The following is a 6,063-nucleotide window of genomic DNA, read 5'->3' as shown; positions in this document are numbered from 1 at the left end:
TGTATAAATATGTGTTGATGAATGCTTGTCTTTTCCTTGTATTTTGTCTTGGATCATGAATACATTTTAATAAATATTTCTTCTATAGTGCTTCATAATTGATCCACTGCCATTGTCTCAAGAACCTTCCCCATGGGAAAAGGTTGAAGGGTAATCAGTATTTATCAAAAGGTATATTTATGAGATTGCCCCCCCATCTCACTTCCCTACCCCATCTAGATATTTTTCTCTACTCCATTTTAGCATTCTTTCTCTCTCTTTGGAATAGGTGAATGCATTTCCAAATAAAGCTATGAACTGCAATCATTAGTCATTTTTATTTTTTAAGAATGCAAACAAAATCAATATGGGACCAAAAACAATCTTATAAAGGTCAGAGACTAGTAGTTCTTCACTTTGCAACAAGCTGGGGTCCCATTTTTGAAAACTAGAATATTCTAAGATAAACAAATAATCCAGAGGCTACTTTTTCAAAGGTCTCTTAAACCTCAGGCTGACCTTTTTTTTAGTTTATGATCAAATCAAAACATATTTTAACTGTATGATTAATAGGGTGTGCTGATCACTTTAAGATTTACTTTGATGAATGAGGTCAATTTACACTTTTATGTTGAGTGAGTTGAATTTGAATCATCAGTCTGAAAAAAAAGCATATCTGTGCGCATGCTCAAAACTTCTCAGAATCACTGAATCAGTTGAAAAGGACCAATTTGGCTGAGTGAATCCATTGAAAGGGATAATTTGTTTGAAGCTTCACAGAGTCCTAAGAAACAGGAACCATAACTTTTTTTAAAAAGTGGAAAGGTTTAATCAAGAGGATAGTTGAGGTTAATGGTGTTTACCATGGTCCAAGATATTTGATGGAATGAGGATGGTAATGTGTGTTCTAAATTTGACTGGAGCAGTTCTCAAGACAGTCATTCCGAATATCTGGAACTTTTGTAATGAAAAATATTCATCCCAGCACAGTATTGTGCAATAAGTAAAGCATATCTTGCAGCTTAATAAATAAAGATAAGTTATATACAGTGCAATGCATTTCTATGTTAGAAATGTAAACTGATTGTTAGTCAAATTAAAAATTATCATGGAACAATGCAAGAAATAACGCACAGTGGAAAACTGTCAGAATATCTTTCAATACATTTATTCAGAACAATTCTCAGTTTGATGGTTTATTCCCAGGCAAATGGTACCTTTAGCGCAGGAAAGTCTTACATAATGAAATCAATATTAATATATGTAAGACCACACTCAAGAATCCCAAGGAAAGGTGTGACTACAGAGTACAGTTTGTGATTATTACTAAAGGCAATATTTAAGCATTCTATCTAGGTGAAATGTGTTGGAGATACTTTGGACCACGTTAGCCAGGCATTCTTGAAGACCCAGGTGGGGGAAAAGAAAATGTGGCCTTGGTTCCAAAAAGTTGCTCCTCCTGGTTTAACGAACAAGAGTGTCACATAAGAAATTTTTATAAGTCTCTGTAATGCCTACGTAATGTAACTTATACCCATAGAATTGCTGCATTTTTTTCTTCTTGCCTTGCTGGGCTCCAAGTGTTTCCTTGTGTTTTTTGTTATGTTTGTTCTGTGGAAAATAGTTTTCACATTTATTTTTATAACAGCTGGGCTCTGAAAATGGTGCCAAATAAAGAAGGCCTGTAGAATTAAGTGGATTTAAAGAGCCCTATAAGATAGCTCAGTTGACAGGAACATCTTGTCTGTCCTCAGTGTAGGAAGTAGGAGTGTCAGAAGCAACATAAAAGTTTCTTCTTTTTGTGGCCTCCAAGCCACTGGAAAAGTGAGAACTTGTAAGCCAAGTCTGTTAGTGACATCTTAAGGCTGAGACTAGAACTGTTGCATTATTTGATTTAGCAGGCTTGCTCTTTGTTCACGGTTGGGCTGCCAAATCAATATTTGCATGATTCAGTATGAACGTACTGTTATTAAATAAGTGCATGGACTTTATGAAGCTTATTATTTATGCATTCATTTTAAAAGAAAAATAACCTTATGTTTAGAAATTAGGATATATATACCGGTATCTATTTAAAATAATTAGTACAGTGATGTATGCAACTCCTGAGTTTGAATTCTTGACACCCCCCATCAAACAATGAAGATAACCTTAGACTAATTTATGAATCGGCCAAATATGCAAATGGAAAAAGGGGTATAAAAATGTTGCCACTTAACTAGTAACATCTCCATGACCTTTGGTAGCTGGAAACAAACAAACAACAGCAACAAAAAATGTTTGCAGCTGTAAAAAGATCAATTGGCTCTATAAGATATATTGGAATACTGTTAACTGTAATACTAGTGATAATTGTAACGATTGCAGTTCATTGAAATGGTTCATTAACTTTCAGTGTTAATATTGGACCCACATTTCCACTTTATTCAGCTTTGTGGAAGGAGTAGAAACAAGAATGGTTTGAATAAAAGAAAGGTATATACTGTATATATATAGTGAATGATGTTAGTGTAAATTGGATTTTTTTTTATTTCATGCCTTTACTTTTGCTCACTACTCTTACTCTATTTCTATGCTTTGTGTAACTTTGCTTACCCAGCAAAGAAATACCAAAATGAGTATGTATTTAGGTACCTATCTATGAATGTATGAATGAAGTATTCACACCTCATCTGAAGTATTATGTACATGTCTAAATACACCTTAAGCAACATTGGGACCAACTGGAACGAAGAAGTTGGAAATTGGAAACCAAGTTTCCTATATAGAGACTGAGAGACCTTGGCATTTTCAGCTTTGAGGAAAGACAAGTTAAAAGTAATGTGATAGCCATCCTTAACTACTGACAAAATATCACAGAGAAGAAGACCACAAAAAGTTTTCTAGTGTTCCTATATGTAGGACAAAGAATAATGGATTTAAGTTATAGGGAGATATTCCTAGATGAATATTAGGAATAACATCTTAAGAGTAAAAACAATTTAATAGTAGAATTAGTTTCTTTATGTAGCAGGGGGTTGGATATGGTGGCCATTGGTGACACCATAGGAGTCCATAATATACTATTATATAATAATGTTATATAATTCTATGTAACATTAGAAAATGTATTATCTACAGTAGAACAGGGTTGATTCATGGAATCCTTGGTGCTCTTTAAGACAGGCTGTTTGCAGATGTTTTGTTACCTACCTAATGAGCACTGTTGATGTTATCTAGTCAGGTAATGAAACGTCTGCATGCAAACAACCAAGGTCAGAAAGCACCAAGGATTCCACAGTTCAACCCTGTTCTAGATAATACATTTTTCTCATGTTATAGAGAATTATATAAGATAATATCAATTAATTAATGGAATAGCTTGCCTCCCGGAGTTGTGAGTGGTCCATCACTGGAGGTTTTAAAAAATAGACTGGACAATAATTTGACTGGGAGGGTGTAAGTTCTCCTGCCTTGAACAGGGGATTGGACTAGAAGACCTCTGAGATCTCTTTCAGACCTATTTTTCTACAGAAAGGTTGTTGTTTTTATTTTTTATCAATTTATCAAAATATCAAAACCTACCCCTTGGTAGCTTGAACTCTAGTACTTCTTATTGCAAAATGAGATGACAGACAAGGATGGCTGTTTCAGAAATGGTTAAGAAATCATCTTGAGCATCTCGTCTTACAATACGTGAACTTTCACAAGAAAATTTCTTTTTTGTGTTGTCCATGAGATTATTCTGTAGATTTCTTGAATTTCTAAGGATTCATCACCATCTGGGTCAACATAAAGTCATTCCTCTTGTCTCATTTTTTTGCTCTCTTTTTAACTCATTATCCTTAACTTTCCATTTCTAATAAAGTGCAAACCTGAAACATTGAAGGAACTGCTTGAATTGTGCTTAATATCAAAGATGAATTAAAATTCTTAAGGGCAGCACTATAGCAAGATCTCAGACTTTCATGTCCTTGTTATGACTAATAAGGGGTTCATTTAACAAGTTATATAAAACAAAAGTGGGGCAAAATTGCCAAGTCTATAGCATTGCAAATCTTGGGTGTCCTCCATGAGGAAGTCCTGCAGTGTACCACCCATAGTTTATAAACTGTCATACTTTGGGCCATGTTCTGAATTCATCCCAGCATATCTCTGCATATGGCCAGTTTTCAAATATTAAAGCAATTGTGGAGCTTTCACTGGCTGAAAGTTAATCATATTATATTATGAGATTGACTTCATTTTCTATTGCTTACGCACTTTTCTTTAAAAAACCATCCCACTTGAAAAATATCTTTAAGCATAATGTATCATTGTGGTGCAGAGAGCTTGCATATCACCTTTTTAAGTTTTTCACACTGGTTATCTTTCCTGTTTATCTATAAAACTATACACAGGCACTAGGTTAATAGGCTGGCCATCACAATGACATAAACATATCAGTTTCCTACAATCAAATAACCAATGCATCAGGCTCTGAAAAAGTGAAAGGCAGGGAGTGTGGTTAGAAAACCTAGTTGTGGCATTATGTTCCTGTGTAGTTCACTGCTTTTGTAATAGAGCACCAGCATAGTTGTGGTTAAAACAAATTGTATCTGGCACCGTTGTGCCAAATACTTCTAATTTATACAGAGTCTTGTACGTTGCGTGGGTGGCATATCTTGACTATGGATTTGGACATCAAAATATGCTAAAAACAAATTACCAGCCGAAATAAAGCTGAATAATTATCATTACCATCACCATCATTATTATTACAGGCCATTGTATATTTTATTGAAGTTTGTTTAATCTAGGCGTTCTAGGTAATTCAGCTTCTGATTCACTTTGTAAGGTGCAATGTGTTTTCCAATCTGTCTTCCTAACACTATTTCCTTCAAACAATATTTTGTTCTAGATGTCTTTTAATCATTTTTGAATGGGGTGAGGTAGGGGGTTAGTTCTCATTATAATTTCCATGAATTAGTACTGATACCGTGTCTTTTACTAGTGGGACATTGTTCAGAATAATGGAACTGATTATGCACTTTTTTTGGCGGGGTGGGTTTCACATTCACCATTATCTTTATCCAGAGCAGGCAAGAAAAGTTTTGTGGACAGGTGTTTGTAGTGAGAGGCCTCCCTTTTCACCCCATAAAGTGGCAGCTTAGCCTTTTTTTTAGCTTGACTTTCAGTACACACCTTGATAGCTAAGAATAACCATAAATTTAAAAAGCCAAGTAAGATTCTTTGAGTAAGGTAGGATTCCTGGTGACTCTCTGTACCTGTTGTTGTGATTCAGGGTCAGCCTGTGGGTTCGGCAGTTGGGTCAGACGACTCAGAGGAGGAGGGGGGTATTGAAGAGCTTGCTGAGGGGGTTGGAGAGCTTGCTGAGGGGGTTGGAGAGCTTGCTGATGAGAGCCCTCAGCCAGGCCCCTCCCACCTGGTCACGACGGAGACCCAGCTGTGTGAGCCTGACAGCGTGGATGAAGATGACCCACAGCTGGCCCTGTTCAAGGACGCCCGACGCAGGAGGTAGTCAATCAGGAGTAAACAGAGGAAGGCAATGGGGCACCTCGGAAGGAGGCAGAGAGAAGCCACGCCCTGAACTGTATAAAAGGGGAATGCGTGGGAGGGCTGGTTTGCTGAAGGCAACCGCTTGAATAGTTCCTGTTTCATAGCTCCTGTTTCATGGTTGGTGTCTTGTTTTGCTCTATGTTAATAAATTTGGCAGGCTTAATTCCAGCCTCTTGCCGTTTGTAAAGGGGTTGTCCCTGCCTTTTCTGCAGGGCCGGTAGCAGGCTGGTACAGAACACCTGTCTAGACTGATGTAACAGCAACAATAAATGATTTGTCATTATCTTCTTTCAGGATGGGTATCTTAGGGGCTTCAAGTATGAATCAAGTTTGACCCTGCTTACCATTTTCAAGATCAGCCAAGGGTAGTGAGGTGGTACCATTGGCTACGATAAGCAAAAATGATAAAGTGTATGTGACTTTAAGGTCCCTCTTTCTGCAATCCAGCACCAAAGATGGGTGATTGTAGAATAAGAAGTGGAGAAGATGAAGTATGTGAAAAAACATTATAGTACCTTAGGGGAAAAAAAAGCTTCACTGTAATTT

The sequence above is a fragment of the Vipera berus genome (assembly GCF_964194415.1).
Source record: "Vipera berus genome assembly, chromosome: 3".
NCBI lineage: Eukaryota > Metazoa > Chordata > Lepidosauria > Squamata > Viperidae > Vipera > Vipera berus.
The sequence above is the reverse complement of the archived record's forward strand: the minus strand, read 5'-3'. Positions refer to the sequence as shown.